This window comes from Symphalangus syndactylus, chromosome 9, assembly GCF_028878055.3.
Source record: "Symphalangus syndactylus isolate Jambi chromosome 9, NHGRI_mSymSyn1-v2.1_pri, whole genome shotgun sequence".
Lineage (NCBI taxonomy): Eukaryota > Metazoa > Chordata > Mammalia > Primates > Hylobatidae > Symphalangus > Symphalangus syndactylus.
In genome coordinates this window covers 44154972-44167063 of record NC_072431.2, presented here as the reverse complement: position 1 = coordinate 44167063, position 12092 = coordinate 44154972, and the positions used below count along the sequence as shown (strand labels likewise).

Here is a 12092-nt window from a genome sequence, read left to right as displayed (position 1 = left end):
TTGGAACTTTTCATTATTAGCAAGTTTGTCAGGAATATATTTGGGAAAGAAGCACACAGAAGGATTCTTCTAGGCCTCCCTGGAATCATATCTTAGCCAGCAGAATTCTGCCTAATCATAAGTAATGATAACCAGGATAGCAAGAGAAGAAGTGACTTTACTCCCTAAAATTTAATGTCCTTTATAGGTGGAGATGGTAGACATTTCAGGAGATCAGTTACATAGGAATAATTATGTTGGAAAAAGTCAATAAGTCCATGACCAGCAAACACCTACAGGAGGTATAAAAAGCATAATAATAATCACTTACATTTGTAGACATTCACTATTTACAAAGAGCCTGCATACACATAGATGAACTCCATACAAGCCCTGGAAAGGAGGAGGCAGGCATTACGGTTCAAATTAACAAGCTGGCAAGGACACTCAGAAGTTACAACACTTTCTCAAGGTAATGCAGTTCTAAAGCTGCCCAATGGGCCTTCAGGAACCAGTCCTTCAAAAAGTTAAATTCCTATATCACCAGACGTGGATCAAAGCATAGATATTTAATCTGATTCAAATATAATTGGGTTCCTGGCATTTTTTTTCTTGGCCCACTGATAAGTGAAGGTACTCAACAGCCATATGTTCAATATCTGTTAACTCAGTTCCCTAAGTCAAACAATATTTGCCAGGAAGTTGGATTGGGGAATGTCAAGATTGAGACTTAGCACATGTGGCATGTAAACAATGGCCTTGTTTGGCTTCTGTAGAAAATTCTTCTTTGTGATCTAGGTAGTCAGCATTACATTTTAGTCAGTGTTACTAGGAGGAAGGCAGATACAGGGAAAGCTTTATCCATATTAGAAAGAAGAGTCTCTTCATTGTGATGTCGGCTACAACCAGGTCGTTTTCCATCTCTTAGCCATCAGCAAACAGCTATCAGCCATGCACTGCTTATACCAAGCACTGTGCCATTCATGCTTCTCACCCTGGTGTTAATCACAGCCTTGAGGAGAATGCAGACATACTCAAAGATGAGGAAACTGAGGCCCTGGGATGCTAGATTGCCTGTGGTCACAAAGCTAGTCATTGTGGAGAAATGATTAAAATTCATGCTCAAAATTATTCTGCACTCTCTTCCATCTCTTGCCAATCTCCCCTCAAAAAGGATCCTAAAAATTATGTTGGCCCAGCTCTTGTCTAAAGTCCTGTGTATCACAGGATTACACATGCTAGCTTTGAACACAGAGTGCAAGGAAATGAAGTAGCTGTTAAAGCAGTTTCATTTTAACATGTCCTTATTGACCCGGCAGGCTGCTAGGGAGTCTGGGGAGGAATAGACACTGCACAGAAGCACAAGCTCCAGTTCCAAACCAGAGAAAAGGCACGTGCATGGCGGGGGTGGGGGTGCTCAAAGCAAGTAATAACGATGTTATCACTAGTGTGGCTCATTGAAGGCTCGGGGACTCCCAGTGCTTCTTAGTTTCTATACTTTGGTCTGTAGAAGTTGAGCATTGCAGCCCAGGAAGGTTACAGTCAGGCTCTGTCTTCTGAAGGGGGTTGTCCCAACTGTAGGAAAAACTGACACGTGTGCTTGAAAGGATGAGTCAGAGAGCATGTGGCCAGGCCTCCTCCCTCTTATCACATAACCCACCTTGGCTAAATATAGGTGTGTCTCAAGCTGCCTGGTGGATGCTATGCTCCACTCAGGGGTCTACCACCAGGGATCCTGGACCTGGGGCCTCCCAAAGTATTTTCCAGTCCTTTTGTAGCCCTCTTCTTTGAAAGAGGATAAATCATTTTTTGTTCTTTTACCCAAACACCTTGACTATAAATATGTGTAAATTATGTATTCATGTAGATAAAGGTTAAAGAAAATACGATCAAAAAACATTTGATTCATCAGGTTGGCAAGATTTGGAGTGTTTTTTGTTTTTTCTTTTTTTTTTTTTTTTTTACTTTGGCTTTATTTGTTTTCAGCCCTGCTCAAAAAGTGTTTGAGGTAGCTGCTTACAGGAATGCACGCAATAAGATTTTTTAAGATAATAAGTTTTCAAAGTCAGCATTAGGGGAAATTGTTATAAAATAGAATAAGAAAATGAGTACGTGTGTGTGAAAGAGAGAGAGAGATAAATAACTATAAGAACACAGGAGGGCTAGCTTAAAATTAGCTGGAGTAGCATCCTACTGCAACCTTTAAATTTTAAGAGTTTTGGAGAATATCTTCCTTATTGACCTATTCATTTCCCCAAAATCCACTGTTACAGATGAATTCACACATAACTGGCATATCACAACTGCTCATTGATACAGAATGAACCAAAAAATGTAAAAAAAAAAAAAAAAAAAAACCACACAGATTTGGTATAATCATTTAAATTCAACTTCCCCCAGTGAAGATAATAACTAGTCGGTAGTTAACATCATCTTAAAGATGAATTAGCTGATGTGCTAGGGTGAGGTTACCATTAAGAAGTAGAGGACAGGCATGGTGGCTCAAGCCTGTAATCTCAGCACTTTGGGAGGCCATGGTTAGAGGATCCCTTGAGCCCAGGAGTTTGAGATCAGCCTGGGCAATATAGTGAGACCTCATCATTACAAAAAATTTAAAAATTACCCAAGGGTGGTGGTGCATGCCTGTAGTCTCAGCCACTCAGGAGGCTGAGGTGGGAGGATCACTTGAGCCTGAGAGGTCAAGGTTGCAGTGAACCGAGATTGTGCCACTAGCCTGGGTGACAAAATAAGACCTTGTCTCAGAAAACAACAACAACAACAACAACAAAAACGTAGAGGAAACAGGCAGGGATTTCTAGGACAACTTCTCTTACTCCAATTCTAAAATCAGATTCTCTTTTCCAAACCTCCTTTTTCTCTTTTCTCTGGAGTCCCAAAGGACCATTGCTAAAATGTTAAGATCCGATTTCACACCTCTTTTTCTTTTTTTTTTTTTTTTTTGAGAGGGAGTCTCGCTCTGTCACCCAGGCTGGAGTGCAGTGGTGCTATCTCTGCTCACTGCAAGCTCCGCCTCCTGGGTTCACACCATTCTCCTGCCTCAGCCTCCCGAGTAGCTGGGACTATAGGCACCTGCCACCATGCCCAGCTAATTTTTTGTATTTTTAGTAGAGACGAGGGTTCACCGCGTTAGCCAGGATGGTCTCGATCTCCTGACCTCATGATCCGCCCGCCTTGGCCTCCCAAAGTGCTGGGCTTACAGGCGTGAGCCACCACACCTGGCCCATACCTCTTTTCTAAAGCACGAGAACTCCTTTCTGTTCTCAGGGTTACTCACACTGTCCTTTTCTGTCTGCCCATGTTTCTCCCCTTTGTGGTATAGCAATAGCACCCTGTACATGACATTTTCTCCAAGCTGGGCCCTTAGCATAAGAAAATCTAATCTCTTTGCTCTTCTCCACCCTTTACGGTTGTAACCATCCACTGAGGTTTTCATTCACTGGTCCCTTCTCACAGCCTCCCTCCATCCTCACCATTCTCTTGCACACATTCTAATTCAACATTGCTCAGAATCCAACTGTGGCTTCCTTCCACCTGGACCATGAGGTAGCTGTGACCTCTAAATTGCAATTACTCTTAGTGTACATAGGCATCCTAGTTACTGAAACACTCTTCATTGTGTGTTCTTCATTAACTGAATCCTTGAATGTCTGTTTTTCCTTCTTAGTGAAATTATAAGCTTCTGAAGGAAACTCTGTCTTTTGTACTCCTTTAGCACTCTCAGTGCTGTACATTCAGAAGCAACACGTTTACACAGTATGAATTTAAAATTTGTTTCTCTGAATTTGTTTCTCTGAAATGATTTTTGGAAATTGATACTACTTTAAAAATAATCAAAAGGTAGCAATTCAAATGAAACCTACAGTAAGTCTGTTTATAAATTAATAATGACTTCTTAATTTTTCATTATGAATATATAGAATATATTAAAATCTGATTTAAGGCAAATACATTCTGTTTAACACTATAATCTATTCATTAATTTGTGTTTATTCCTTATTTTATATTTTTGTTATTGTTTTGGTTCTTAATTTTAATGTTTTGGCTTTCAAGAGAGGAAAGCCTATTTTATTTACAAGAATGTTTTACGTCAGTATGTAAAATACAACTTCATTGTTGCCTAGAAATTTTGCCTACAAAATTTGCTTGAAATAAAATGCTTTTTTGACAGTTAAAGTTCCATATTTAATCTTTTTTTAATTAAAAGCTAATCCTTTCAGTTCTTGCTCCTAATGATTGAAGTTTGTTTCTGTCAGCAACAATCAACACACATACACACACACACACACACACACACGTACACACAGGTTTTGCTAAAATGTGATCCTATGCAGGGCAGTTCTACTTGGAGAAGTCTGTCTTTTGGCCTGAAGCTATAGTTAAGATGGAACTCCAAAAATGAACTTATTTTAAGAGTGCACTTCCTGAATCTGAATTTAGAGAAAAATGACTCAAAGGAATTTTTGCTGCCAGCATTTAGTTTTTAAAGTACAATAAGAATTCTGGCGTGCTTGTCTACCACTGCTGTGTCCTCATAACATTACTCAATTGCTTAATTTAATGCTTTGCTTTCCCTACAAAACTCTGGCAAGCCCCTCAATAAAGCAATTAAAATGGGTCTTTATTCTCTTAGCCCAGAGCCAGGACTGTCAACCAATAATTTGATTCCTTCCTACACAGCTAAAGAAAGGTTTTTTTTTTTGGCACATTTGAAAGCAAAAGATAGCACCATGCATTTGCCACAAACCAATCTAAATTACTGAGGGGAAAGAAAAACTTTGTGGAACCTTAATTTTGATCCTAGTAGGGTCAAAAACTATAACTAATGAGTTACTGGAGGAGGAAGAGGAGGAGGGGGAGGAGACAGAAGAGAGAAAATAAAGTGATCAGGTATCCTCCCAAAGTTTGAACTTCTAAAAGTTTATCAGGCTGAGAGAAAAAAAGAAACTTTAAAGTTAAATTAAATTTAAATTTTTAATTTTTACATGGGATACAAATCTTAACTGATGAAATGAACATGATTTTGTGACTAATAGTGATTGGAGAATATTAATTGAAATTGATTGGAGAAGCTATGAGATCTCCTTGAGAAACTAATTGGAGGCAGGAAAAAAAAAAAACCTCATGAGATGAATTCAAAAGGATTTACTTCCTGCTTTTACCTCTATGGGTAAAAGCAATGCAGTAGTGCCTTTTGAATAGTGTGTATGTGTTCATTTGTGTGTGCATGTGCGTGCATTTGTGAGCATATGCGTGTGTTTGTGTGTTAGAGCACGGTACTCATTTTCACTCAAAAGTCATGTAGGAGAGCAGGAAATAAAAAGGAAAACTTGTTAAAAGGGTTCAGACTAGACCGTAACAAAATGAAGGTGAAATATGGCCAAGGGACAATGAACTGGGCCTTTGAATACTTTTATTTATCCCACTGTCCTTATAACAAAGGGAATAACAAAGACAACAAAGATCAGAGGAGAAGAATGGAAAGCACAATTCTGCTACTAGTTCAAATTCTGCTACTAGTTTTTAAGAAGAAAACAGCTAAACAGCGCCTAATTAATAGAAAACTGAGAAATGTTAAAGCGAATTCCTGACTTTTCCTCCTAAATACTGGGAAAGCCCTAGAAACACTCCTGGGAGAGAGTAGTTAGTAAATGCAGGAATTTGAAAGAAGTATACTTTTTCATATACTGAACACAAGGCCCAATTTAACCATCAGCATAATATATCAAACTTTTGCTGTAATATTGCTCTGGTACTCTTGGCCCTGAAAATAACTTCCTATTGGGCTTTTCTGGCTGATCCAGTCAGAACAGAGCCTCTCAAGAGAGAAACAATTTTTTGCTCAAGTTTCAGAAAATTCAGGGAAAATAGCAATGTTTAGAAGCTGTATTTTGCTGTTGGCTTTCGAAATGAAAGGAGCTTTTTAGAGTCTCCTGGAAAAACAGCTATATTATACCAAACTCAAGTACCTTCTCAATTGGCCTTGCTTCTAAAATGTTGATAATATGGACATGTGTGAGAAGCAGCAATATGAGGAAACAGTGTTTACAAAGGCCTTCACAACTTCCCTTCTCATTTAATCCTTAAAACAATTCCTCAGGGTAGATACTATCATCATCCCAGCTTTACCTGTAGAAAAACTGAGACTTACAGATGAAGCTGACGTTTCAGATAATAGCAGATATTTCAGACAGTGGCAGTTCATTTCATTGCACGTGATATTTGCTCATTGCCTATCAATCAGGAGCGGTGCACCATGCCAGGCAGTTGAGGCCTTTCATCCTTCAGGCATATTATTTCATCTGATCCTTGTGGCCATGCCAGATTAGCAAAGTGTTACCACTCTTTATTAACAGATGAGGGGGGGGGAAAAAAGAGCAAATGGTAAAATAATTTGCCCAAGGCCTCACAGCTCACAAGTGCCAATGTTGGGACCCAACCTCTAGTTTTCTGACTCTTCCTCACTCAGTAATAATTCCACTGCACCAGTCTGGTTCCCTCTCCACCTCCAGCAACTCTCCCCACGTAGTGACCATCATCACCTGCATGTCTCCTTAGCTTGCCAAGGCCCTGTGCATAAAGGTGAATCCCTCAATTGCTCAGCTTCACACACAAAGAAAATGCTTAGTTTTGTTTCAGTCAGTGATGTGTGTGTATGCATGTATGTATGCATGTAGACTTATGTGCGTGTGTTTGTATCTAAGCAATCCTCACAGCAACACTATGAGATATTTACTTTCATATGTTTTACAGTTGAGAAGAGTGAGACTATAAAAGAATAAATGATTTATCCATTGTCCCAGCAAGCTAATAGCAAATTTGGGATTCAAAAGAAAATTTCCCAATTTTTAATTCTAGTGTTCTTTCCACAGGTGACAGCTCCTCCTTCCTTTGTTTCCTTATAGTCATATGACATTGGCAGAAATTAAAACACCTCTCTTCCTTATACATGGGTAAGAGATGCATGAGGGGAATTAAGTTTGCATGACAGGTACCTCATCAGAGAAAAAAATTATAGAAAGGCATTTCCTATACAGCACTAAGCAAAGGTGATTCTTTAAAACTGGGCCATAACCACAGCCCTGCAGTGAACAAATCTCTCTGGGCTGCTACTGCAAAGTATGGCATCAGAGCATGGTCATTGACTTCAAGGCATGTACAGCAAAATGTTATGCCGAAACACAGGGGACTATTGGGAAAAAGGAGATAAAAAGCTAAACCTGTCCTGGGAGAGAACAGAAATATTTGAGCTGCAACCTGAAAGAATAGAGAGTCAGAGAAATGGAGAAAGCAGTAAAAAGGATGATCCATGGAGAAACTGAGGGAAATCTGACACGGGTTGCAGGAGAGCAATGAGGACGTAAATGAGGCCATAGAAGTAAGTAGAGTCCAGATCACTCAGGACCTTCAGGTTCTTCTAAGGGTCAGTGGGAAACCATTAAATGATTTAAGACCACAGAAATAACAATTTAATTTGCCTTTTCTCAGGGGACTTATGACCCATAGGAAAGCACTTACAGGTAAATGCTAAAGTTGCGTAGAAAACCACAGAATGTTAATACTAGGTGAAGATTTGAAAGTTATCTAATCTAGTCCTTTATGTTACAGAGAAGTTTCCAGGAGAAAAATGATTTGCCCAAGGTCATACACAGCAGGAAAGACAGAACATCCCCACCTAGTACTATTTCTGCCACATCACACCACCTCCTCCTCTTCTCCCTGCCGTCCCAATTTCACTGGGACAGCTTCCTGCTCAAAATAGACTATTGTTGAAGTGGTGAATGTTGATGCTGGTGGCTTATATTTCTGAGTCCTGTCACTTTGATGACTTTACATTTACCACGGCAACCACAGCCACAGTTGGCTAAGAACTTTGGAGTAGAAGTGATGAGTGTGACTTAAGTTTTCTGAATCAGTAGCCAGGTGATTTTGACTGAATGTCACGGATAGTCTACCCTAGGAAGAACAAAACATGAAAATACAGTTTTTATATCACTGTACCTTCTTATCAGTGAGAGGGAAAGCAGCCCCAACAATTCTAAGGTCTGGGAGAAAAGAATACAATCCCAGGCAGAGCTCTTCAGCTGTGTGCTCAATTCTCCTCCTGATGTTCCTGAGACACCAGTGCTTGGGGAGTGAAGGCCCCTGAAGGCTCACATCAAGGCAGTAGTTGAATTGCAAATAGAAGTTAAGAAAATATTCTCCTTGACCTTCTGTTCAAACCTGTGAAGCCTGAGACTTGACCCACATAGTACATCTTGACAGTCTCGGAATAAAATGAAAAATTCATAGAAATGAGAGAATGTTATCATTCTCTCAATCTTATGATTTAAAACCTTCTCTATTTGATAGGCTACATTCAAATCAGGTTAGTGGCTCAGCATTCAGCACACAGAAGCCAGGAGGGTGGGATGCATCACTTTCTGGGTCTCTCGATAAATGGTTGAGCACTTGATAGATTCAGATTAAAGGACTGCCTCAGAAAAGGGCAGTGTGCTCCGTCAAAATGTGTGTATTTGCATTATGGGTAATCATAGGTTCTCACATGAGTTTTTCAGCATGAAGCTCACAAAATATTTTTACATCCATTATCTCATCAAATCTTCACCACCGTTCTGTGATGAAGGCATTGTAATCTTCATCCTAAAAGTGAGGAAACTAAGGTTCTAGGGGCCTAACTGAATTGCCCATGGCCATAGGGCCAATAAATGCTAGAATGAACTAAAAACTTAGTCCCTCGTCATCTTTCTCAAGTCCAGAGTCTTTCTGTCCACCACAGTAGTATGTCAGCTAAGTGCAGGATAGTGAAACTCCCCACATTAGAGGCCCCATTTGTTTTTAGAACTGGAATTGGCTACAGTAATCTAAGCCTAGATTCCCCCCAGACAAAAACAGATTGGATTAATTTTTTAATCTGGGACCAGTAGACTCTAAATACCTAATTTGTATAATAAATAGGCATATAGAATACAAATGTGATTTCTTAGCCTCAAAAAAGTTACAAACCTAGAAATATCTGGCATTCAAATTAGACTTTAGCAGCAATTCCTCCTCCCACGATATAGGCAGAAATTAAGGAAAAATTGAAACAAAGGAAACTTGCTTGAATTAGGTTGGTGTAGGATAACTTGAAATGGTTTTTACAACCTATGCCAACTAGATGACATAGTGTCTGTCCAGAATATTCTCCATTCTCCTCAAGCCCCTACCCTATTACATTAGCAAGTAACTTTTCTTCCAGTATGAAAGACTAGAGTAAGAGTTTAAAATGCTGAAAGCTTTGCGGGGGTTTCCCACTGTTCCTTTGAATAAAACAAGCACACTAGTTTTTCTAGATACCTGGAAACATGTTTAATCTGTTTAGTAATGCAGGAGAACAGGCCTCTGTAAATGTTAGAGTGCCTTGACATGTCAGTCACCCCAAATCAAGGCACACCCTGAAACTTTGTATTGGAAATCTCAGGCATCTCTTTCTGGGTCCCTCTTTCCCATCCTGTAATATTGCTTTTACCAGGCACTAATACGATCTGTACCATATAATCTTCCACAGAATTTCTTCATTGTAATTATTTAAACACATCTAAGATATATATTTGTCAACAATTGGCAGAGGTACTACTTATTTGCTGGGATATTAGCATCTAGTGGAATCTCTCATGATCTACCCATGTAGAGTACTAATGGTGAAATTAAGGCACCATGACACAATTGGGAGAATGGAGGAGTAGATATTTGGTGATTAGAGGTGCCTTCCCCAAATCTCTCAAATTTCTGAGAGTTTTTCTTACCTCCAATTTCAGACTGTCTAGCACTTTTTAGAACTTCCTTCTAAAAAGAACAAAAACTCTACTAATTTAAAATATAGGAAGAGTCATTTGTATGATCCTGCTTAGTTAACTCCTAATACAATTCCTTTTGTCACTGGATGTTTCTAAGACCAACCAAATTTTAACCATAAAGCAACTCTCAGGACTTCATAGCTGGGCTTGTTGGTTTATGCAGAATTTGTGTAATTGATCCTTTCTTTTTAGAACTGATTTGATTTTTTTTTCAGCACCAAATACCATTAAAAAAAATTTAACTGTGAAATGTGAATTTCTCATTAATTTATGTTATAAAATTAGAGATGAGGAAGTCATAGGCCGTAGCTGTTTTCTTCTGTACCCTCCCTTTCACTCAGGCTATTAAACTCCTCTTAGCTTTACTTCCTCTTTCCCTGACCCAGAGCCCATGCCGGAACATTCAAACACCTTATACCAGTCCCCTCAAACCTCACTACCCACTCTCTTTCTACCTCATGTGCTCTGATGTCCCTTAGACTCATATTAATCCAGCAATTTGCTTTATCTCTTCTTACACGCAGGCTGGCAGGCACTGGTGGAGCAAATCATATACTAAAATTTCATAAAATTTTGGCATCTCCAGTTTCAAGAAAGTGCTCACTGCCCCTCTGAAATCCTAGCTAGCTGGCTAGCATTCTCTCCCATTGCCCATAGTATCTGTCCAAAATATTCTCCATTCTCCTCAAGCCCCTAGCCTACTACATTAACAGATAACCTTTCCTCCAGTATGAGCTATGAATATTTTCAACTTCTCATCCCATGTGCATAAATATATTTGTATACATTACTACCTTTTTGTACTTTCTATCTCAAAGGAAAATATTTCTTCCACTATTTAAGCTTTAAATTTAAGCTCCATCTCATCTCCATCCATCCATTCATGCATTCAATACATATTTATCAAATATTTATTGTGTAACTGTGCTGGAAGCTTGTGGTACTGTAGTAAGCAAGGCAGATTTGTCTTGCCCTCAGAAAATTTTGGATACAGAAGATAAGGAAATAAGATTGATAAATGAATGCTGTGACAGAAACACAATAATAGGGAATAATAAAAGAATAGCTAAATTTTGAGAGGGTAGGCATGGGGGAAGTGGCTTACGCCTATAATCCCAGCACTTGGGGAGGCTGAGGCGGGCAGATCATAAGGTCAGGAGATTGAGACCATCCTGGCTAATATGGTGAAACCCTGTCTCCACTAAAAATACACAAAAATTAGCCAGGTGTGGTGGCAGGTGCCTGCAGTCCCAGCTACTCAGGAGGCTGAAGCAGGAGAATGGCGTGAACCCGGGAGGCAGAGCCTACAGTGAGCAGTGATCATGCCACTGCACTCCAGCCCAGACTCTGTCTCAAAAAAAAAAAAAAAAAAAAAAAAAAAAAATTTTGAAAGGGTAGTCAGAGACGGCATCTCTATGAAGGGAATATTTAAGATAGGAACTAAATGAACAGAAGCAGCCAGCCACGAAGACATGAGAAGGGTAGCAAAAATGCTAGAAGTTAAGCAAATAACAAAAGCTGTAGCATTCCTCAAGGAGCTGAAAGAAGGCCAAGGTGGAGTGTGTGAGGGGGGAGTGGAATGACAGGCAGTGGAAAGTTGAGCAGGGGTCCTATACACTAAAGAATTTGGATTTTTTTGCTTTTCACTTTGTCCCATAGAAATTGACTGAGGATTTTAAACAGAAGAGTGGTGTTGATCTGACAAACTGTGGAAGTAGTGTCCCATTAGGAGACTCCAGCAATAATCCTGGAGAAAGAGAGTGGATGCTCAAGAGCTAGGGGAGGCAACTGTGGAGGTATAAAGATGTTAGAATTGAGATATCTGTTGGCAATACACAGAATAGAAGTTGATGGATTGATTGTATTTATGGTCAGGAAGAGGGTGAAGTCTAGATGAGAATCCTTATTTCTGCAGCAAGGTGGGTGGCAATGCCATTATGAGGGAAATGCAGAGGTGCTGGTTGGGTTGAGTGGGGTGAAGTCAAGGTTTCTGTTTCAGACACATTATGAGTGAGATGCCTGTGAGACATGCAGAGGAAATGTTCAGAAATTGTTTGGATATAAGTTAAGTCTGCAATTCAGATGGGAAATCTGACCTGGATATAAACTAGGAAGATATCACACTTAAAACTGTGGGTGTGATGGGCTTATACAATCATATCATACATAGAAGAAAACAAAGCCCCAGACCCAGCTCTGAGAACCTTGTGTTTCTTAAGAGGAAAGGAAAGCTGAGAAGGAAACTGAAGGTGAAAA

General features: G+C 39.5%; 1 protein-coding gene across 3 annotated transcripts in view; it reads left to right on the top strand.

Annotated features, from left to right (window-relative positions):
* The window catches only part of GALNT5 (polypeptide N-acetylgalactosaminyltransferase 5), a 59963-nt gene that overhangs the window by 2398 nt on the left and 45473 nt on the right, over nucleotides 1-12092 (top strand). The window lies entirely within an intron of this gene.